The sequence below is a fragment of the Chrysemys picta genome, unplaced genomic scaffold (genome assembly GCF_011386835.1).
Source record: "Chrysemys picta bellii isolate R12L10 unplaced genomic scaffold, ASM1138683v2 scaf993, whole genome shotgun sequence".
In the NCBI taxonomy this organism is placed as follows: domain Eukaryota; kingdom Metazoa; phylum Chordata; order Testudines; family Emydidae; genus Chrysemys; species Chrysemys picta.
Window position 1 is genome coordinate 1 of NW_027053700.1, and position 24,000 is coordinate 24,000.

The following is a 24,000-nucleotide window of genomic DNA, read 5'->3' on the forward strand; positions in this document are numbered from 1 at the left end:
GACCCTGTGAAGCAGAACAAGCCGCTCTGAGATAACGCGAAAGCTGGGACTGAGAAATCAAACCTCTGAGTTGAAATCCTGACCCCACTGAAGTCAGTGGAAGTTTTGCCTTTGATCTCAATGGGCCCAGGATTGGACTCCTGGTGAGGAGAGAATTAAACCCCATCCCTTAATGAGTTAGATGAGGAGACAATCCCTGAAAACTGTCAATAGGAACTAGCCAGACAGAACCCGTGGAAATGGGGAGGACAACCTAGCGATGGACTATAGAGCCACCTCATTCCTGGTGATGTGCCTCTAACTAACCCATCCAATAGAGAAGGTTAAAGATTGCTCGCCACATTCAGAGCTAATGATCCTGCATCTGGGGGAGCTTTTACCATGATCCTCTCTCCTCCATACCCACTCTCAATGCCCCTCTTTGCTTTTCCTTAGTGACTTCGCAGGGAGGAACCTTTCATGGACCTGCAGAAAGGCTGATGCCGACAGGAGACCCAGCTGCCCTTCGGGAGAGTCCAGGCTGATGCTGTTCTACAGAACCTTAGTTTCTTGGATATTCTCATCAGGCTCCTGATTACAACTTTGGAGCAACCAATGATCCCCTAAAGGATCCATCTCAGATTTTACACTGAGCGTGCTGGGACAGGACTGGGGAAGCTAGTCAGTGCTGCATGGACACCTGGCAATGTGGACATGACCAATAAAGCTCATCGTTTATGTAGCGCAATAATGAGTCTCAAAGGCTTGATTTAAGGAGTTGCTCACTAATCTAGGACACAAGACCCAATTGCTCTCATCAGCTAATGAAACTTACTTCTACAAAGAAGGCCATCATGGTCAGCCTGTGTTTCTTATCACCTCTGTCAAGGAGCGGGATCACTAGGTCCAGCAGCATCCTTGTGGTCTCAGGGCAAGCATAGTGCACCATGGCTCTGTGACACAAAGCAGAAATACCTTTGATAGTAAGGGAAGAAGCACGTTCTGCAACATGGGGGTGAGGGGTCAGCTTGGGACCACATGGCAGCCCGAAGTGAGGAATGTTTCTTTTTGGAATTGCCCCCACTAGCAGGACTGACTGCATGGAAAATGCTTGTGTATTACCTGGCCAGCAGGCTCACCCCATGGAGGTGATCTTGGGGGCTTTGTAGGAGGATCCAGCCTTGCTCCTTCTCCATAACAGTCAGCTCGGAACGGCAGCCAACACAGAGAAGCAGCATCTTTATAGCCTCCACTGCAGAGCTAGATTCAAACAACACACCAGCGTGACTGAGTGCCAGGAGCCCCCTCATGGTAGGTCTGTCAGGGAGTGACGGATTCACTTGTGTGTGGAAAGACACACCAATGGTTTAAATAGAGCTTAGGAAGGCACAGGTTCGTGACTGGGGTTCCTAGGCACTATAGTAATACAATTTAATAATATGAAGAAAGAGAAAGAGTTCTGAGCAAATCCTACAGACAATTGCACATCAGCACTAGGGCATGTCAATGTCACAGAACAGGAGAAGTTCCGCCCTTTAGTGTCGGACCCACATTCCTTTGACACACTGGCAAATTGGCTCCCACTAATTTCTCCCCATAGCTGCTGGGATAGTCTTTCTACTTCCTCTGCAGTGCATTGGTCGGTATGTCATTTACCACTGAGAGACACCCTTGCAACCTAAGCCCTGCCTGCTAACTTCCTCAGAATTAGAGAGTTATGGAAAACCTGCAGGGGCCACATGAGAGCTGGAGAAGAGAACTATGACTTCTCTATGACTGTCCATGTAATTAGACCGTTGACTTTCCAGTAGGCGCAGTACCTGGTGTGGAGGCTCTGCCGGCTGCTTTCCCTTCCAGAGACTTTATCCCCTGGTATGCTCTGTCCCAGGCTGAAATGGATTTCAACAAGAAGCGCCATTAGCAGCTGAGGATAGAGGCGGGTTGTGGCATCTCTGGACTTGCTCACCGAGATCATCTCATAGAGGGCGCATGTAGCCTGAAGAGGGAACAAGACAGACACAAGCTTACTTGGAAATCCTACTCCCTCCTGCGTCAGTTCTCAGGACTTCCTGCTTCTGTGCTATGAAACTCCCCTGATTCATGGAGAAACAAACCGAGTTAAACTGCCCTGAGCAGCAGGGCGGGGGAAGCCGGGCACTGGCAGGTTGAAGGCTTTGCCTTGTGGAGTCTGATGACACTAGGCTGCATTGCCACACAGGGGACCTAGCTTTGATTTCGGATCTCGCAGAGCTTCCTGACCTGCAGGGGCTGCAGAGACAGCATGCTTGGGGTGGGGGTAATGCCTCATGGGACTAAGAATGGGAGAGAATAAATTAATGAAGAGAAGAGTGGCTCTTTCATCAGCTTCCTCGGCATCTTTCTTCTCCCTCATTTGGACTTCCACCGTCATTCTTTCATGCTTGCATTGTTTCTTGGCTTCCAAGTGCCTCAATGGGGCCTTTTCTTCTGCATCTGGGGTCTAGGGGGGCTGAGACCCTGCTTTTTGGTCAAAGTCCATGAGCAAATCTCTCAGTTCGTGTTCTGCGGCTTTCTTCTTAACAGATAGCCCCCTTTCTTTACATACTTTTTCAAGTTCTTTTGAGTCAAGACTCTCATAGGATTGTGATTCACCCATTGTAACTCATCTTTAACCCTTAAAACTCTCCATATCAAATTTAAACTTTAAATAGTGTTGGGTTATGATCTTTAAGCCCAATTGACCTGTGGCATGTGACTCCTGTGCTGACTACGCCAATTGTCACGCTCTCTGGAGTGGTTCACAACTGTGAATGCCAATCTTAGATCATACTGTCATAAAACAGGGCAGGCACCCCAAACTAGTAGTATATTCTATAATTGGATTTCACAAAGCCAGTAACAATTGTGCATTCCTGGATTACAGTACCAGTTTTACCAAGGACAGTCTTACCACAGACAGTCCCCTTAGACATTCCAGCCTATCTTGCCACCCAGACAAACTGAACTTTGTGATTAAAGGTTATTAAAACCAAAAATCACACCACATCAGGTTACTCCCAACCCCAAAGGGTCAGTCACTTACCCTAGGTCAATTGGTACTCTGGATCTCACACCAAAAACAACACTGGCAGCCAATTCTCTAGTAAACTAACTAAAGATTTATTAGCTAGGAAAAATAAATGAGAGTTATTGAGAGGTTAAAGCAGGTAAAATACATTAACAGGTGAGTCAAAATTTGTAAATCCCAAATGATAGCGGAGATGTAGTAATCTCTTGGTTTCCTAAAAGTCTTTTCAGGAACCCAAATGTTTCTGGGGATCTCCATTTTGCATTTGGCATCTTCCCTGTAAGAGTCCAAACAGTCAGAGATACAGGATCATTCCTTGACATCTATTGTATAGCTTTTCCAGAAACCAATCTGAACAGTGTCTTTACCCAAGTGGGTTCTGATGAGTAGGAAATTCAGACTTAGTCTGTGAATTCCCGTTGTCAAACACAGTAGCCCTTGCTTTGAAGTTAGCAGTCTTCCTCATTTACATTTCCAAGGCTCCAATTGTGTTTGATGGGTAATTTAATTACAGGGATATACACGATGCCAATGTAATGTAATAGCAAACAAGAATCCTTCATTAGTTTTCATAAACTTTACACATCAAGTTCATTCTCATCTTTTAACACCAACGCACGCTTTTGATCTAGGTTTAACTAATTACAGGGATATACACAATACAATAGCAATCAACAGGTTATAAAGATAAGTGTTTCCTTTAACTTTTCCTTTGAACTAAACAAACACACAGGTGAACTGCCTGATTACACTACAATAGCTTTTGACTTCTTTGATTTCTGTTAGCATCTGAGTGAATTAGCCTGCAACCCTATCCTGAGCTGGCACCAGGGCAGGCAGTGTCACAGGGGTTTCTCAGAGCTCCAACATGGATGCGATGAATGGAACCCTCCCCCAAGGGTTTGTCAGGACATTATGGAGTAGCCCCAAAATGGAGGGGATAGTCTGTCCCTGTAAAGGTAGCGGTGCTAGGGCTCAGCCCACCCTTGTCACGTGGCGTGGCCCTGTCAGATTTTGAGATGTCTGATATACGTAAGGAGCTGGGAAATACTGGTAGGGAAGAAGTGGTCCAAGGAATAAGTCGTGTTCAGGAGGAACTCCTGTTATGTTTCTGTAAGGACCTGGGACCAGGAGCCTTGCAAAATGGGAGGGCCAGGACTCCCCTCTCTCCCAGTGAATTGGGATGAGCTTTAGGAAGGGGATCAGCCTCCTCCCTCCTAGCAGAGAAAACACCAGCAGGAGAAGGCTGAACCCAGGGGTGCTGCCACACGTTGTGTAGTGGGGGTGCTGAGAGCCATTGAACCAAACTGTAAACCCTGTATATGATGGAAACTGCTTCAAGCCAGGGGGTGCTATAGCACCCCCGTTCCCCCAGTTCCAGCACCTATGCCTGAACCCTCTGAGCCTGAGGACTGACTGGGGAAAAAGGGCCACCAGGAGAATCTGGCTAAGGCCCCACAGTTGGCTAACTTACAACCCAGCATAAAGGAGGAGACTGGGGGAGTCCTGCCTGCAGGAGAGGTGGAGGGACTGCCTGAAGTAAATGCCACCTCCAGGAGGAAGGCTAGGGGGCAGGGACTCCTATCTTATGGAGGGAAACCAGAAGGACTGTTTGAAACACAGCCCAGCTGCTGCCAGGGAGGCTGGGAACAGCTTTGAGGAAGCTCCTCAGAAGTTGGGTGGGAAGAAGTCACAAGGAGTCACAAATCCAGGGCAGGAAAAGCAGAAGCTGCAGACCCATGGGAGTTGCTAACAAGCAGGAAAAAGGGAGGAGCAGCTCAGGGAAGTGGTGAGGGATTGAAGGAACAGTCCTTAGCAGCCTATCATGGGGTCCGTGGGCTGGAACCCAGAGCAGAGGTCAGGTCTGGGTTCCCCAGCAAGAGGCAAAGTACTGACCTCAGGACTAAGAGACCAAGAATGATGAGGCTCAGATGGGGGCTGAGGGCCTGGCACAGAGGCCACTACATGTTGGGTTTTCCCATATTGGACTTTTCTGTTAACCCTGGAAGAGGTGACGTGGCCAGAGGGCCAGACCATGGAACCTGTGGAGTGTTGCAGAACCAGGAGGCTGGACAAGGGGGCACCAGTGTGGAATAAGCCCTGCAACATCATGTCCTGGCATGAGGAGGCGCGTTGGCGGTGAGTGTGCCTTGTGACAGAGACATAGGATAGATTTAACTGTATGGGGCTATGGATGTTCGAACAGTGACTTACGGCAGCAGACGTGTGAGAGGCTTGGTGCTCAGAGCTGTGGTGACTCTGCAGCTTCACAACCAGGTTCTCCATCACCTGTCCTCCGAGGGCCGGGTCAGCAGATAGGAACTGCCATAGCTCGGCCGCATTGCTAGAAATTCAGAAATACGGCAACATGAGGGACTGGATGGCTTAGGAGAAAAGCTATTAAACCTCTTCACCAATGTAATCTCTTTGTAAGAGAAATCCTCCTGTGGAGCCAACGCCCTGCCCAGCAGTCCAGTCCCCAGAGCTTGTGCAATTCAATGTGGAGCATGAACAAGGACTCCATGGACCTCAGATTGAGAATCACTGGCACAGGATATGGAGCATTTCAGCTCAAGGCTGCCAGTGTGAATCTGGCCTCAATTGGTCACGACCTGTTACTGGCTGATGGCTAATGGCTAATACAGCTTCTCTGGCAGCAGATGTCCTATACGAAATGAACTAAGGGTCTCGGACCAGTGCCCAGTGCGCGCTGTCCACATTACAGAGTCAACCACCATACTTGGCCCTTGTTGGTAGGTTCAGGGATTGAACGGGACATGGAGGCTGAATGAGCCTTTCTTGCCTAGTCGGCAGCCCCTCCAGCTATGAGCTCAGAGTGTTGTTAGGGGCAGTGTGGAGGAAGCTTCATTGTCACTTCCTGGGCTGCAGCTGAGCTTTTCATTATCCAAGGGTGTCAATGGGGCACCTTTCACCAGCATTAAATTCCCTTTAAAAAAAAAAGGGAGCGGGCATGCAGCAGCGTGGCTCAGATCTCTGCAGCGCTCAGCCAACAACTGTGTGAGGGAGGGTTTCAGTGGAGTCCTCTGATATGCAGGGCTGGCTCTAGGATTTTTGCCGCCTCAAGCAAAAAAAAATTTGGCCGCCCCCACTTTTTTTTTCATGCCCCCCTCCCCCAGCCCCGCCCCAACTCCACCCCTTCCAAACCCCTTCCCCAAATCCCCAGCCCCACCTCCTCCCCCGGGCGTGCCACATTTCCCCCCCCATTGCTTCCTGGGGGCCCCCACGACCTCCCACCCTAGCTCACCTCCGCTCCGCCTGCTCCCCCGGGTGTGCTGCCGCTCTGCTTCTCCCCCCTCCCTCTCAGGCGAAGGAGGGGGGAGAAGCGGAGCAGCGGCGCGTTCAGGGGAGCAGACGGAGCGGAGGTGAGTTAGGGTGGGGGGGGGCGCAGGAAGTAAAGGGGGGTAGAGGAACCGCTCCCCACTCCAGCTCACCTCCACTCCACTACCGCCGCCTCCCCCGAGCGCCCTGCTGCTCGGCTTCTCCTCCCTCCCAGACTTGCTGCGCGAAACAGCTGTTTTGTGCCCAGCAAGCCTGGGAGGGAGGGGGGAGAAGCGGAGCGGCGGCGGTGCGCTCAGGGAAGCAGGTGGAGGCGGATCGGAGGCGAGCTGGGGCGGCGAGCTGGGGTGGCGGGGGCACTTTTTCCCCATGCCCCGGAGTCAGCACCTATGATGGCCGGTTCCAGAATGCCGCCCCTAGAAATGTGCCGCCCCAAGCACCTGCTTGTTTTGCTGGTGCCTGGAGCCGGCCCTGCTGATATGGATTGTTTTTGGAACTCACCGCTTGGGATCATCCATCATAAAACCACGCTTTGCGTAATCACTGTTGCTCAACTTTTCCTGCCCAAACACAAATGTGCTTCAGACAGCAAACGTTCCACCTAGGCTCACTATCTGTACGTTCAGATGAAGGAGAACGGCGGAATGAGCTCTGCGCTTGCCAGCCGGAGTAGCAAAGGGATAGTGAACTCAAGAACACAGACTTAAATCCACCCCCTGCTCCAGGACCCATGAGCACTGACCGTAGGTGTGGGGGACTGTGCTTTTGAGAACCTCTCCCATAGGCAGATCTCTAACAAGGCCGGGAGAGGGGGACTGGGAATGAGAGCTCCTGCCTTGCACATGGGGAGACACATTCAGGGAATGGGGGAGAGGAATCTCTGACAGGCGGATTTCGCTCGCTGTGGTTTGTGGCTGAAAAGAGAAGAGCCATCAGGAGGAGAGGGCAGGTAATTTGTCCCATGTAGAGGGGGGAGATTCAGTCCTCAACAGTCAGTGCTTTATACTTTGCCTTAGTAAGACCAAACAATGTGCTCAGTGGTGAGGTTCTCATATAGGGCCTCAAAGGATCACGCGAGGCCTGAAGAGTGGAGGCATTTCGTACCTGTCTGTAGGGAAGGAGTAGTCCAGAAGGCATGAGATCACTGTGTCCAGATGCTCCGCCTCGCCAGCCAGCAGGGCCACTAACTTCTTCATCAGGGTCCTGGAACTGGGCTGCTGGACTGAATCCAACCGGCTGCAAACCCCAGCCACAAGGTCTGCTGCCTGAGAGAGAGGGAACCAGATGAGACGGGACAAGACTCTCATCCCATCCTGCAGCTGGGGCAAGAGGGAACCTCAGCATCCCTGGAGAATCAGAGTTAGCCTCTAGGTTTTGCCTAAAAGTCACAATTTCCTATATTATTGGCAGGGCTCATTTCAGAGCCTTACAAGGTGCATTGTCGCAAAGACCACATATCAATGGCTCAAAGGAGATGAGTCCTATCTAGCAGGGGTAACATAAGAATGGCCATACTGGGTCAGACCAATTGTCCATCTAGCCCAGTATCCTGTCTTCTGCTGGTGCCAGATGCTTCAGAAGAAATGAACAGAACAGGGCAATTTATCGAGTGATCCATCCCCTGTCACCCAGTCCCAGTTTCAATCAGAAGGCGTAGGGACACCCTGTGCACAGTGTTGCACCCCTGACCACCTTGGCTAATAGCCATTGATGGACCTGTCCTCCAGGAACTTCTTTAATTCTTTTTGGAACCTGGTTATACTTTTGGCCTTCACGACATCTCCTGGCAATGAGTTACGAGTTGTGTTGTGTGAAGAAATATTTCCTTAGGTTTGTATTAACCCAGGTTTGTGTGTGTGTGTGTCTGTGTGTGAAAGGATAAATAAAACTTCCCTATTTACTTTCTCCACACCATTCATTAATTTATAGGTGTGGGCATCCCATGGATTTATACAGAGGCAATATGATATTTTCTGTCTTATTATCTATCCCTTTCCTAATGCTTCCTAACATTCTGGTAGCCTTTTTGACTGCTATTGCACACTGAGTGGATGTTTTCAGAGAATTGTCCATGATGACTCCACCCTTGAGTGGTAACAGCTGATTTAGACCCCCTCCGTTTGTATGTATAGTTGGGATTATGTTTTCCAATATACAGGAATCAGACTAGAAGATCTGATGGTTCCTTCTGGCCTTAAACTCTCTGAACTTATGACTGTTCCCAGCAGTGGGAATTCTAGTTTCCGTCCATCTCAGCAGCAGCGCCCCATACCTTCTCCACCTTAGTCCCACCGCTGTTCACCATGGCAGACAGCAATCCCTCTGCAGTTGGCTGGCAGTTATTGTTGCAGTGATTCGTCAGGCCATCCATAACAGTCAGAATGAAATCTGTCCTCTCTCTTGGGTTGAAATAGACTCCAAAGAGCTGAAGCATACAGGGAAAAGTGTAATTTACAAAAGGCCGCGTCCTGATTCCACGGGGGGCTGATAACTACTGGAGCCCAGAGAAAGCCCTGTCTGGGGGTTGCAGGTCCTCTCCAGCTTCTCAGGGGCTCTGTTTTACTCCTTTCTATTACAGGGCCCCAGTGGCTGATGAGGCTTCTGCTGCGAAACCATATCACTCACAGTGAGGCAAGAGGACTAGTTAAACCATTACAGTGGCCAACCTAGGAGTGCTGCCGTGCACGTCAGGATGTGCATTTAGTGGTGTCAGACACCTACTTCTCAGGCATCCGAGGTGCAAGGGTCACCATTAAAAGATCAGCAGTTGCGGGATCCATGTAGTAATATTAGTAATGACTGTTACAGTACTCGGTCTTTGACTGTGACTATGTGATACCCTCCTACAACACATCCCAGCAGAAATACAGCACCCAAATCCTGATTACGACACCATCACCATACTTCCTGGCTTGCAGCCTGACCCAAAGACCATTGAAATCAATGGAAAGACTTCCATTGGCTTCAATAGGTTTTGGATCAAGCCTATATAGTATAGACCTCGTTGTGACAGCTTCTAACAACCCAAAGTACTAGAGCAGCAGGCATTCAACCTTCCCCATATGGACACTCCCTTTCCTATACTAGGACCCTCCCAGAGTCCCCTTCCAAACTAGCCAAGACCATGTCCCATTTGGCAATAAGGAAAGGGCAGGGTGGCTGTGCCCCCCAGATTGGGAACCCATCTGCTAGAGCAGTGGTTCTCAATCAGGGATACGCATACCCCTGGGGGTACACACAGGGGTGGCAGGTTTGTATAATTTTTGGCATTGCTCAGAATGTGTCCAAGTCCCGCCTCCCCCTACACCTGCCTAAGGCTCTGGGAGGGAGTCTGGGTGCGGGAGGGGGTTTGGGGTGCGGGCTCTGGGAGGAAGTTTGAGCACAGGCTCTGGGAGGGAGTCTGGGTGCGGGAGGGGGTTTGGGGTGCAGGCTCTGGGAGGAAGTTTGAGTGCAGGCTCTGGGAGGGAGTCTGGGTGCGGGAGGGGATTTGGGGTGCAGGCTCTGGGAGGAAGTTTGAGTGCGGGCTCTGGGAGGGAGTCTGGGTGCGGGAGGGGGTTTGGGGTGCAGGCTCTGGGGGGAAGTTTGGGTGCAGGAGGGGTGCAGGCTCTGAGATGGAGTTTGGGTGCTGGGTGCAGGCTCTGGGCTGGGATAGAGGGTCTGGGTGTGGGAGGGGGCGTGCGGCTGGTCCAAGGATGAGGAGTTTGGGGTGCAGCAGGCAGGCTGACCCTGGGCTGGGGCAGGGGGCCAGAGAGGAGGACTCCCCCAGCCCTCTCCCTGCTGGCGGCAGCGAGCTCTGGGGGAGAGTAAGGGGGGGGCCTCCTCACCGACCCCCAACATGACACTCATCCAAGCCCCCCCAGGCTGCTGCTCAGGAGGTCCGGCCAGGATAAGCCTCCCCCTCCCCTCCCCCGAGTCGACTCGGAGTCTCCTGCCGGGGGGCGGGGGGGGAGGGCTGCCATGCGCTCCTCCCTCCTCCCTCCGCAGGCGTAGCAGCCGCCTCAGCCTGCCCCCGGCGCCGCTTCCTTGTAGCCGGCTGCGGCAGCGGCTGGCGAGGGAGCACAGTGCGGAGCTGCAGGGGGCAGCTGCCCGCTGCCCAGGGAAGGCAGGGGCGCTTGGGGGAGGCGCGCGGGGGTGGCAGCCGGGGCCGGGAGAGGTGCGTGGGGGCGGCAGGCGGGGCTGGGAGAGAGACCCGGCCCCGAACATTGGTGGAGCCGGGTCCCCTGGGCCCTGAATTTTCTCAAGCCCGGGCACCATGGGCCCACATAACTTGCCGTCCCTGGGGATACAGGGGGTACATCAACTCATCTAGATATTTGCTTAGTTTTACAACAGACTACATAAAAAGCACTAGCAAAGTCAGTCCAAACTAACATTTCATACAGACAATGACTTGTTTATACTATCTACTATATCAGTGTTTCTCAATCTGGGGGTGGCAACCCCCAGGGGGGTCATGGGATGGGTTTAGGGGGGTCACAAGTTTAGGGTCGCCATTGGGGGTGGCAAGCAGGGCCCCTGCAAATCTAAGATACATGCAGAAGCTGAAGCCCAAGCCAAGCCCACTGCCTAGGTTTGCCAACTTTGTAATATTTAAAAACCGGATACTCATGCAGGAGTGCTGGACCTCTTCTGCCCTGCCTCTTCCCCGCGAGGCCCTGCCCCGCATTTGGTCCTCTTCTCCCCTTCCACTGTTGCTCACTGCTCTTCCCCTCTTCCCCGCCCAGGTCAGGAGCAATTTGCCTGCTGGGAGCTGCAGCCGCATGATGTGGGTAGGTGGCAGCCCCGGTTGAGTAGGGGCTGGTGCGGGTGATGACCTGGCACCTCCCCACCTCCCTCACCCGCAGTAACTGGACTTTGGGTGTCCAGTCAGTAGATCTGACCGGACACTATCAGATCCCCTTTTCAACCAGATTTACTGGTCGAAAACCGGGCACCCGGCCACCTTACCAACTCCCGGGGCTCAAGCTGAAGCCCGAACCCCGCCCCCTGGGACTGAAATCAGGTACAATAGTCTGGAAAGGTTGAGAACCACTTGCTGCAGAGTAGATCACTCTATGAGCATTTGTTGTCTTCACTGTTGTAGCCGTGTCGGTCCCAGGATATTAGAGACACAAGGTGGGTGAGGTTATATCTTTTATTGAACCAACTTCTGGTAGTGAGAGAGACCAGCTTTTGAGCTACACAGAGCTCTTCTGTCTCTGTCTGAAGAAGAGCTCTGTATGGCTCAAAAGTTTGTCTCTTTCACCCACAGAAGTTGATCCAATAAAAAAATTGGACCTCACCCATCTTGTTTCTTTCTGAGCATGTCATTTCTAGCCATGAGTAAGGGCAGGAGCTGTAATTCTTGGGTAAGCCATACACAATAGAGATGGGCGATCCAGGGACAGGAAGTAGTTTGGAGCTGTGCGATACCGTATTGTACTGACACCAATGTAGAATGGTCATTAGTGCCAGGATGTGATTACCTCTGCGATCCTGGAGGGGCTGTTGTAAACCACAGTGGGGCTCCAAGCAGCCAGAAATTCCTTGTTCCTCTGTTCAGTCCATTCCACATTCTTTCTGTCCAACTGTGCAACTGAAATACATGTTAATAACACTCTTAACTTTCCATTCTGCTTCCTGACTTCTGCTCTCATCCCTCTTTACTGAACAAAGCCCTTTGTTTGGCTCTGATCCAGGAAAGCATTTAAGCACGTACATTATTCTAAGCAGATGAATAATCCCAGGGACTTCCGTGGGACTACTCGCCTGATGAAAGTTACAGATGTGCGTAAATGTTGTGCTGGATCAGGGCCTTGACCCCCAGAGTAAAGTGGCTCTATCAAATGGTGACTGGAATCTAGCCAAAACACTTCAGTGGCATAGAAGTGGATTAACACAGTCATGAATCGAGCCCCAGATTTGGATCCAGATTTCCAACAGCCATCAAAGTTCTGGGGCGTTCGGGGTACAGGCATCTCGAACTGAACTAATTGGTCTGATGGCGTTGAATCCCCTATCATCATGTCCCACTGACCCTTCCCATTCCCACTGATGGAATGAGCTCTACCAGTCTCAGTTTGCGATAACGTGTGTTGCCTTTCTCTGTATTCCCCCCCTCCCCTTTCCTCTCTTTGAAAGTCAGGGCTAGAATTACGGGATGACTATCAGACGCTTGTTTCTAGATCCACAAAAAAACCAGCACTCTGTTCAAAGGAACAAATACCGAGCCAGAGGCTCTACTTCTTCCTCAGGCACTATCCTGAACGGGAGCTTTGCCTGAGGAAAGTCTCTAGCATTTAGCTCCCAGGAGGGGGATTCAGATGCTCATCAGTGCTTCTCTTACTCTTTTGGCGCCACGCAATAGAGACGAGGTAATGAACAGCCCCTGCTGCCTTTGAGCTGATCGCCTTGACGGGATCCCCACAGCGGATCCCCAGCACTGCAACCAGGTGTCCGAGCCTGGTGAATGGAGACGCTTCCTAATTATACAAAAGAGGAGAGGAGGAATCCATTACCACTGCAGGTAAAGTGGGCTGTGTCTCCTAGGCAAGGAGTCTATATCCACACAGTCCCTTTCTATAATGGGGCGTGATCCTCAGCTCTCCCTCTTCAGAAGAGGCTTGGGAGCCAGAAGAAGAATATAGGGCTCGATCCCGCACCACAGACGTCCACTGGAGTTTTGCCACAGACGTCAGTGGGAGCAAGATCAGGATCATAATGATCTGTAACGGCTGAGGTGGGCTGGAATGGAGAGGCCTCTTCCTGCAGCTCCACAAGAGGAAAGTATCCCATGGTACTAGGATGAGGAATGGAGGCAAACAGGGAACCAGCTGGGGATGAAATGTCTTCAGTCTCTAGGATTTTGAAATCTCTTTTCTCTGAAATTCATTAGATCCAACCATAGAAAAACCCGTTTTTCCTGTGCCCCTTGTTAGCTGCCTTTCCTGCATTGGAAAGAGGTGGCCTATTCCTCCAGGGCACTGGATTTATTTTCCAAGTGTATCAGACGCCAACCCATCTCAGTCAGGATGATGGACGAGCAACGAGATCGGTTTTTCCTCCGCCTATTAGGGAGCATTGCACGGTGGGGCCCCTCAACATACTTCTAAGCAGGAAGTTTCTCTGGCATGGGAGAGTGCCCTGTAGGTCTAGTTTGCAATCAGGTCACTAGAAGTCAAGAGTTACTCACATCCAGTTTGACTTCTGTGGCCACGAAGTTTAGGAGCAGTATGCTGCTCCATACAGCCCTCTCCCGCCGGCAAGCTTCCCTGGACTGCATCCAGGAGTCCATGAGCTGCAGGAAAAACAAGAGAGGTTAAAAATAACAGGGGGAAAGGGTGTATACAAGTGATCCCCAAAGGATATCTTTATTCTGGCTGAATCATCTCACTCTTACAGATACAGGCTGCGTCTGCTTTGTGCAGACTCAAAATACACATGGAATTCTTCTCTTTGAACGAAAGCAAAGTGCATTTCTCTCTGAGGGCCCAGTCACACACCCGCTGAAGTCAATGAAAGTTTTGACATTGATCTAAGGACCGATCCAATGCCCATTGAAGTCAACGGAAAGGTCCCCATTTGATTTCAATGAGCATTGGATCGAGCCTTTAATGGATGCAGGATTGGGTCCTATGTAAGGAAGGGAAGGGCCAAGTCTTCTCTGGACAAGCCACACAATCCAGCATTTCATTCAGCAAAATAAGAGCAGCTGGAGGAAAACTTCTATTCTTTCATGATTGCAGACTTTGGGCCAGCCCTCATGCTCTGTAGTTAGCGGCAGTCTTGGTTCCCATTGCACCCATTGGTTCTCACTGTGGGACAGCTGGAGCTGGGAGTTCTGTGGAGGCCAGGTGCCAGCCCTCACGGGGGACTAGAGTCCTGGCAGCGACCCCTCCAATTGCATCAGGAGTGGCAATGATGGGCAGTAAAGGGAATAACGTCCTCATTTGGAAAGGACACTGTGATGTAAGGGCCACCTGGAGACAGGAAAGAAACTGAGGGTAACAATGGAGGAGATTGTCAGACCTCACAGATGGAAATAGAAGACTCCCCCGTGCTACATGAACCTTGTCACATATGCCCTAATAGGAGAACCCTGTGGAGATGGGGCACTCCGTTCTTTCCTTAACTCTCCTTTCCCTCACAAGCTCTTGACAAGATTTTCCTGTTCCTCTTCCCTACCTTACCATCCTCCAACCGGCATCTCCAGATCCTGTTTACCTGCAAGATCCTCTCTAGCTCAGACGGAACTGGATTTTCTAAAATCAGACTCTGGAGCATCTCGTTGAGGGTCTGCAATGTTTCAATGAAGAGAACCTGAAAGGAGGGGGAACCGTTATGCTCAGCGCCGCAGAGCTGTGGATTATACAAATAATTTATCTTATGGGCTTGAGGCAAGAATCACAGGGTGAAATTCTTTGGCCTGTATTATACAAGAAATCAGGCTAGATCAGGGGTGGCCAGCCTGTGGCTCCGGAGCCATATGCGGCTCTTCAGAAGTTAATATGCGGCTCCTTGTAAAGGCACCGACTCCGGGACTGGAGCTACAGGCGCCAACGTTCCAATCTGCCCGAGGGTGCTCATCAGGGGCGTAGCCAGGTGGAGGGAACAGGGGCAGTGGGAAAAAAAAGGCGCCACCCGCTGCGGCGCTTTTACTGACAGGGCGGCGCTCCGGGTCTTCGGCGGCACCTCGGCGGCGGGACCTTCACTCGCTCTGCGGGTTTTCGGTGGCACCTCGGCGGCGGGACCTTCACTCGCTCTGCGGGTCTTCGGTGGCACCTCGGAGGCGGGACCTTCACTCGCTCTGTGGGTCTTCGGTGGCACCTCGGCGGCGGGACCTTCACTCGCTCTGCGGGTTTTCGGTGGCACCTCGGCGGCGGGACCTTCACTCGCTCTGCGGGTCTTCGGCGGCACCTCGGCGGTGGGACCTTCACTCGCTCTGGGGGTCTTCGGCGGCACCTCGGCAGTGGGACCTTCACTCGCTCTGTGGGTCTTCGGCAGCACCTCGGTGGCGGGACCTTCACTCGCTCTGTGGGTCTTCGGCGGCACCTCGGCGGCGGGACCTTCACTCGCTCTGCGGGTCTTCGGTGGCACCTCGGAGGCGGGACCTTCACTCGCTCTGTGGGTCTTCGGTGGCACCTCGGCGGCGGGACCTTCACTCGCTCTGCGGGTTTTCGGTGGCACCTCGGCGGCGGGACCTTCACTCGCTCTGCGGGTCTTCGGCGGCACCTCGGCGGTGGGACCTTCACTCACTCTGCGGGTCTTCGGCGGCACCTCGGTGGCGGGACCTTCACTCGCTCTGTGGGTCTTCGGTGGCACCTCGGCGGCGGGACCTTCACTCGCTCTGCAGGTCTTCGGCGTCATTTCGACGATGAAGCTTCAGTGCCGCCGAAGACACCCAGAGCTAGTGAAGGTCCCGCCGCCGAAGTACCGTCAAGACCCGGAGCGCCGCCCCGTCAGTAAAAGCGCCGCAGCAGGTGGCGCCTTTTTTTTTCCTGCTCTCAGGTGAGTAAAATGAAAAAGGCGCCACTTGTGCTCGGTGGGGGAGCGGCCGCTGCCCCGCTTCCACCCTAGCTACGCTACTGGTGCTTACTGCTCAACCCCTGGCTCTGCCACAGGCTCTGCCCCCACTCCACCCCTTCCCGCCTCATCCCCTGAGCCTGCCGTGCCATCGCTCCTCCCCTCCAGAGCCTCCTGCATGCCACGAAACAGCTGATCGGGACGTGCGGAGAGGGAGGGGGAGGCGCTGATCAGCGGGGATGCCAGAGGGCGGGAGGCGCTGGGAGTGGGGTGGGGGAGCTGATGAGGGGCTGCTGACATATTACTGTGGATCTTCAGCAATGTCCATTGGTAAATTCTGGCTCCTTCTCAGGCTCAGGTTGGCCACCCCTGGGTTAGATGATCTAATGGTCCTTTCTGGCTTCCAAGTCATAAACCAATAGAATTTATAGTTCAGACCTTGTCCTAAGACAAGGTCTATAAAAATAAGGCCAGATCCTCAATGAGTGCATATTGACATAGCTCCATCAGCGGGCGTGAAGCTACACGGATTCATACCAGCGAAGGGTCTGGCCCATACTTCTTGTACACAATAGTTGCTAAATAATTAGCTACTTCACTTATTCAATAATGTGGGTGCCCTGAGCGCAAGAGAAACCGTATTTAGATTTGTTCTGGGCAGTGAATCCTTCAGGAATCTCGAGAAAACTAGCCTCATGTTTCAACTGATATTGGCCTGCCGTGATTCAAAGCTGTGCTCTTGACAATCACCCAGAAAGCCAGATGCATCGTTATATCCCTGCCTCATTTCCATTATAAACCAAAGGAAACTGAGAACAGAAAGACATCTGCGGTATAAATGACCCTTTTCTTATAATTGATCTTCCAAATCATTCCCCAAACCTGATGTAATGAATTCATCAATGCCTCCCTTGGGAAGATAACATGCAGCAAAGCCCTTATCAGAGAGTAAGGAAAATGTTATAGCAAAAGAAAGTCCTACATTGAAATGAGATTTTTTAACATTAGAAATAAATATCACTTTAATAAATATATCACCTTGTCTTTGCAGGAGTGCCGCCAGCTTTTCTGCTGCCCTAGGCGGCGGAAGGTCCCGCCCCGAAATGCCGCCCCCCACAGAGGCGGCGGAAGGTCCTGCCACCGAAATACTGCTGTGGTCGCCACCCCCCAAATTGTAGCGCCCTAGGCGACCGTCTAATGGGTTGCGCCGGCCCTGTGTCTTTGCCCTTTACTCCTCTGGGTCTTAGATACTATTCACTCCAATGATTTGGTTAGAGAGAGCATATGTGAGCATGCGGGATGTGAGGCAAATTAAGTGTTCTAAATTCTATTGACTTTGGTAGTGAATTTGGTCCAGTGTCTGTAATTTCTCTCCCCTCAACTTTAGGGCCATAAATGGCTTTTCAGAATTAAAAAAGCGCAGGCAATGAAAGCTTTAGCAACTCTGACAGTACGGGTCAGATGTTTAAAGATTTGCCACCATATTTACACCCACAATTTGCAGGCGCAGCTTTGCTCCTACTGGTCTTTTCACCCGTCAAGTTGATCACTTCGATGCCAAAGTACTGGATTTAGGTGTGAAATCAGGTATTTCAGGTGCCCACGTGAGCTAAGGTGTAACTGCAAATAATTGCAGGTCAAAAGTAGGGACTAAAGTAAAGTTCAGGCTGAAAATGTGGCTGTATCGAGTGCCGCAGGACCCCAACTTTATTCAGCTCCTTCATGCAAGAGGACCTAGCTGTGGGAGGTGCCACACACCAGAAATACCCGGTCAGTGATCAAACAATAGCCAGCCCCATTTCTGGGGCAAGCACTAAGTACGTTTTCCTCATTCCACATGCCTCATTCTAGCTTCACCACCCAGATTGGGATCCCCAGTAGTTCCCTAGTAAATTGAAAACGGATGGATCATTTTCATAATTGGGAATGTGGCAGCTACTTGCTGTATGCATGGGACGAATGATCAGGGCCACGTCACCGGGGCTAAAGTCCCCAACTGCTACTCCACAATGGTGTTCCATGAGAAATTTCGCTGACAGTGTAGTCACATATCACCAATATGGGCCCAAAGTAAGTAACAGGAAACCATTCTTGAGTTACCTTTGTGTACTGGCCGCTTATATTCCTGATTACTCCTTGCACCTGCAATGTCACTAGAAGTGGCAGGGAAAACACGCTCTTGAGGAATGTTCTCAGCAGGACCCATCTCTGGTGGGAGCCCATGGCCTTCACCACATGCTTTTTGCTGGTAAAAGGAAGAAGCCTGGATTGGACTTTGAGGTGCTGAAGCGTAACGGAGGCATCAGATGGTGAGGACATGAACTGAGGGTTATGCTGAAGGAGCGTGAGACTAAGAGACATCTGGACTATACAAGAGAACAAGATCATGTGAACAGTAACAATGTAGGAGAGTAAGACACTGGCAAAGATTAACAGAATACAGGAAAAGCACGGGAGGGCAGGGATTGGTGACCCGAATAGTAAATCCGGCTCAGAAACGCTACAGAAGAGAGTGAAGGAAATGACTCAGCTGACACCTCCAGAAAGAAAATCATCTCAAAATGTCTGCAGAGACTCTTGGCTTTGAATCACATGTGGAGTAAAGAGGATTACAATGTTACTGGGTAGAAAATCATCAGTCAGCCATGCAATAGTCCCCCACCTCCTCCCCAAAGAGTCCTCAGCATCTAAAGAGAAAAAGGCACGAAGTGAGGGACTGCTATTGGCAACTCTGGTCCCACCAAGCATGGAGTGAGAAGCCAGGTGTGAAGGCTGGGCAGTTAAATTAGAAGTCACGTTACCTCAGCTCGATAATGATGGCCATGGCCTGGAGCCGTATGGTGCTGGAGAGAGAGTCCCGGGGTTCTTTCTTAATCATCTCCTGTAAGTCCCAAAGGGGCAAACATAGTAAATGAGACACAAGTGCTCCCAGCATCAGTCCTACTCCCTCACACATTCATTGAGGAGGTTATACAAAGCCCTGGCATCACAGCTAACTCTGGAGGCCTTAAAAAAGGCAAAATTAGCCACAGGCTTCTCCGGAGTCTCCAATAAATCCCCAGCTAAAAGAACATCAGATATTCCAAAAGTAACAAGGAGCCCAGCCAAACCCCAGGATCTTCCTTTCTGATGGAAGAGCTCCCAGATCATGAAGCTGCTCAGCCAGTGGCGTTGTCCAAAGGGATCTCATCTGTTTCTACCCAGCCACAAATTCACTCACTCATTTCCTCATCCATCTCTGTTCACTCATCTCCTACTTCCCACCAACTAGCATCCTCTCTCTGTCCATTCACACTAATATTTCCAGTCAATCATCACTGACCTCAATTTTACACACTGAAATAATTGCTTCAGTGTATACAACAAAGTTCTTTACAACTCTCCAGACCTCAATTTTACACACTGAAATAATTGCTTCAGTGTATACAACAAAGTTCTTTACAACTCTCCAGATTCCATGGACCCTAGCGTGGGTTTAGCAGCTAAGTATTCTCCACAGTTCATCAATCTTTTCCAACCAACAACACGGACCCTGTGTATATTATTGACTCACCACTATGGCTCCTGCAGTGTCTGATGCAAAGTTGTAAATAAAAAAGTCAGGCATGTTATGCCAGTCGATGCTCTTGCTGAGAACAAACAAGAGTCTTAAGAAACTTTTTTTCATAATGAAATCCTAAACCAAAATGAGAAAAAATATATATCAGGGTGAAAGGGATTTAGATAGAGAACATCATCGGGTAGAATCTTCTACCTTCATTCAAAACCCCTCCACACGGAACACCTGGTAGATAAATTAACAATGTTGCAGAGCAATGAATAGTCAGGATCAGAAATCGTGGTGAGTTGAGGATGATGATGTATCCGGGCAGCACCTACAATATACTGGGCTCTGTCTGCAAACAAAGGAAGACACAGGCCCAGCTCCCAAGAATTGACAGTCTAAGAAGGGTTCTGATGGCTTCCAGCAGAATGTTGGATTGTGTAGGACCTGACTGTGTGAGCTACTTGTTCAGAGAAGGGTTGGATCAAGGAGAACAAGCAGAACAGCAATGGGACTCCATGTGGAGGACTCCACACAGGGTCTGTTTTCTGTAGGACAAGTAGCCAGATGTAGCGTGACCATGTGTAATAAATGAAGGGGGGGGCTCCCTTTTATGAACACCCAGCCAGCCAATTAGCTATAAAGTCCCTCTTGGTGGCTGTTCTCTGCTTGCTTTACCTGTAAAGGGTTAACAGAGTTCCCCAGCTAAAGGAAAAGGAGTGGGCACCTGACCAAAAGATCCAATGGGAGGGTTAAAACTTTTTAAAATGGGGAAAAAACTTCTCTTTGTCTGTGTCTGTTCTCTGGAGACGGGACACGGAGCAGCAATTCTGTGTAAGGCTGGAACCAGGTATGAAAATTCATCTTCCATACCGAGAAAAATCATTGGACAGGGAATGTTTAACTAGACGCGATCAGGTTTATTTCTTTATTTTGGCTTGTGGATCTCCTCTGTGCTAACCCCAGATACTTTTGTTTTGCTTGTAACCTTGAAGCTGAACCTCAAGAGAGCTATCTTGATGCTTAATTTTTGTAATTGTTTTCTTTTAAGATCTAGCAAAAAGCCTAAGTTCCAGATGTACTTTCTTCCTTTTTGTTTTTAACAAAATTTACCTTTTTTAAGAACAGAATTGGATTTTTGGTGTCCTAAGAGGTTTGTGCGTGTTGTTTAATTAGCTGGTGGCAACAGCAGATTTCCTTTGTTTTCTTTCTCAGCTCTTCCCCGGGAGGGGCGGGGGGGGGCGGGATTTGAAAGGGCTTGAGGATACCCCACAGGGAAGAATTCCCAAGTGCTCCTTCCTGGATCCAAGGGTTTTTTTTGCATTTGGGTGGTGGCAGCGTTTACCAAGACAAGGTCAGAGAAAAGCTGTAACCTTGGGAGTGTAATACAATCCTGGAGTGGCAAGTATTGATTTTTTAAATTCTTGCAAGCCTCCACTTTCTGCACTCGACGTGCCAGAGTAGGGATTCAGCCTTGACACCATGTGTATAAGCGACAAAGCTGGACCCATTTGTTTTGTCAGTGAAGGTCTAAGGGTACGTCTTCACTACCTGCCGGATCGGTGGGTAGTAATCGATCTATCGAGGATCGATTTATCGTGTCTCATCTAGACGCGATAAATCGATCCCCGAATGCGCTCTCTGTCGACTCCGGAACTCCACCAGAGCGAGAGGCGGAAGCAGAGTCGACGGGGGAGCCGCGGCCGTCGATCCCGCGCTGTGAGGACCCGAGGTAAATCGATCTAAGATATGTCGACTTCAGCTACTCTATTCTCGTAGCTGAAGTTGCATATCTTAGATCGATCCCCCCCCAGTGTAGACCAGCCCTGAGAGAGGAGCAGTCGCCAGGGGAGACCTTGGGTGGAAATGTCTCGTCCTTGAGTCCAACGGATAGTGTGAGGCAGGGGAGTAGCCGGGCAAGAATCTACTGAAACTAGCACAGAGTGGTGGGAAATCCCTGCAAATCAAGGATACCACCGACAAACGGGGCATGAGATCACCAAAGAGTTTGTGGGATGTATCTGGAGAAGGCACCTAATATGTATAATAGGAGAAAAGCATCCAGAGGCTGGATTGTCTGGAGTAAGTGAAAGAAGAAAGGTTGAGTGCTGTAGGCAAAGGGTTTGAAGAGAAGTCAGACCCTATGTGATAAACCTTCTGGGATGTCCCAGGCTGGGTCAGGTGGGACGGACAGCGTGAGGGGACACTAGTTTACAGATTAGATGGAGAAGGTTTATACCTCTTTGTTACAATTGAAGTAGTGAACAGTGTTTCTCCATGATTCCAGCAGGAGCATGGCTCCCTCCGTAGCACAGCCATGCTGCTCACGTCCACTTTCATCCGCCTCCCAAATAGTCTCCATGCACGAGATATCTGGGACTAATAAGAAAGAAGGAATGACAGAAAGAAAGAAATTACTGCCATTGCTGGTTAAAGGGGAACGAACGCGCCCTGAGGTGTCATTCATGGACTGATTGGTGCCCAAAAGACAGTTCATTTAAACCAAAGAAAGGACATGGTCTGTCTGTCTTGGGGTTGTATACTGCTGCCCATCACCGTGGTATCTGGGCTCCTTCCAGCTAAAATCAATGAGCAATAGCGAAGTTCCTAGTGGAAAGCTTGGCGTCACTGGCACATCTCCCTTTTTGGGGTAAGCTATCTCTGCTCTGGGTAGGGTTATCTTTTGTTTGTTGGCTTGATTGGTTTGATTCCTACCGTTTGTTTTGAATAGGGCTAGACATCTATATCCTGCTTGAGCAGGGGAGAAGTGAAGGAAACTGTGATGCTGGTGAAATAAGCCACTGACTCTCAAAGCAAGAGAGATTGGGGTGATCAAAATCAGAATCAAATTGGGGATTCCTTAAAAAACAAAAACAAAATAAGAGAGACCCAGAATGAGACTCCTTTGCACTTCTATGGAGTTTTTCAGTGGAGGATCTCCAAATGGCTTTTAAAGGTGGGCCGGTATTATTACCACCATTTTTATGGCCGGAGAAACCATGGCACAGGGAGGTGAAGTGACTGGCTCAGTCAAACAGCAGGTCACTGGCAATGCTGGGAATAGAAGATAGTTCTCCTGACTCCAGTCACATCCTCTGCCCCCTTTATTTCTTGGATAAATGTTATTGATTCATTACGCAATAAATATCTTGTGCTCTCCGATTGGACATGAATGAGCACAGACCCAAAGAAATACCAGGACTCGCTGTACTGTATAGGGCCAACCAAATAATAGATTTGTCCGACAGCATGAACATTAGCCAGCCAAATATGGCTGAATAGGACTGGCTGATGCTCTTGCAATTAGGATTCAGTTCACATATCCTGCTTTGCCGCCGTCAGCAGCATGGGAAAGCAGCTAGGAGCTCGTGATGGGTGGAACAGCCAGGATAACATCCTCCCAAGGGAAGTGGTGGAAGCCCCATTGCTTAAGTCTGTGGTTTTCAGGTTGGCCACTTATTCAAAGTCAAAGAATTTCGCCTTTACACTCACTATAAGAGTTAGAAATGTGTCATTGCTAACAACGTTAGCCCTACAGAATTCACCTGCACGTGTTTTGTGAGAGGTTGGCCAAGAATATTTGACCTTGAAGGGTAAAGGTGTGCAGGGAGTGGGGGAGCAAGATTATTTTTGCTTTAGGTTATAATACAATTTTCAATGCCTCCTGACTCCCTTGATTGCTCTGTGTAATCATCTGGGGTCAAGACCCACTGTTTGAGAAACGTTGGCTAAAGACATTTAAAACTAGACTGGACTAAACCAGGGCTCAGCGTGGGATGGGCCGCGGTGGCCTGGCATATTGGCTTCTTTTTTCTAATGCCTTTTTGTTCTGCAGCATCTAAGCTTTCATTTAGAAACAATGTAAGTCTCTAGCTGTTATTTAAGATTTTTATTACAGTAATGCCTACGGGCTCTCCAAGAGCAGGGCCCTATTGTGGAGAGGCACCAGCTGGGCCCAGAGTGTGTGTGGGGGTGTCTCCTTTGCACACTTCTGGGTGCAGAGGCGTGGCCACACCTAGGCCCCATTTTACTCCCTCCCCATTCCTCCTTATGGTTCCTGAGAGAGATGTACCTGCCAGAGCAGTGGAAAGAGGCCTTAGTGTAATGAGAACCAGGCTCTAGGATCCACAAATAGGACTCCCATTCCAACCCAGGTATTGGTCTAGTCAGTCATCCCTAGTGTTGTATTGTTCTGCCTGCTCCAAGCAATGACTTCACTACAAGGGTAAGAAAGAGAAGGGAGAGCAGTGTGTGGTGGAGAGAAATAGAAACTGCCCTTCCTCTTCCAGCAGCCAGATATTCCCAGAGAAATACAGGCTCTGGGGGCATCATCACCTCCACCAGTGCTGGAGCCTTAGAAATACAGGGGTCTGACCGTCACCCGGGTCTAGTGTTTGTATCAGGGCTTGTAAGTATTGTGTTCACACTGGGGATGGAAGGACCTCACGGAGATCCAGCATTTACCAAACTGGTCCTGATTCAGGAACACTGTCTCCTGTCATTCCAGTCTCTGGGAGATTCCGGGATGATTAGTACTGGGACTGATTACTGCTAGCTCATTATTTATTTGCCAAGCTCCAGCAGTGAACTCTGCCCCCGTGCAGAACAGAGGGCTGCCCTCGAGCTGCATGCA

The 24,000-nt window shown here is 50.3% G+C and overlaps 1 long non-coding RNA gene across 1 annotated transcript; it reads right to left on the reverse strand.

The window, feature by feature from the left end:
• Nucleotides 1–749: 749 nt before the first annotated feature.
• On the reverse strand, nt 750–1,963 carry LOC135979556 (uncharacterized). Its single transcript, XR_010596838.1, has 3 exons — nt 1,800–1,963; nt 1,102–1,239; nt 750–932 (listed from the first exon to the last, which is right to left on the reverse strand). It is a non-coding gene; the product is annotated as an uncharacterized LOC135979556 (long non-coding RNA).
• Between the last annotated feature and the right edge of the window lie 22,037 nt (nt 1,964–24,000).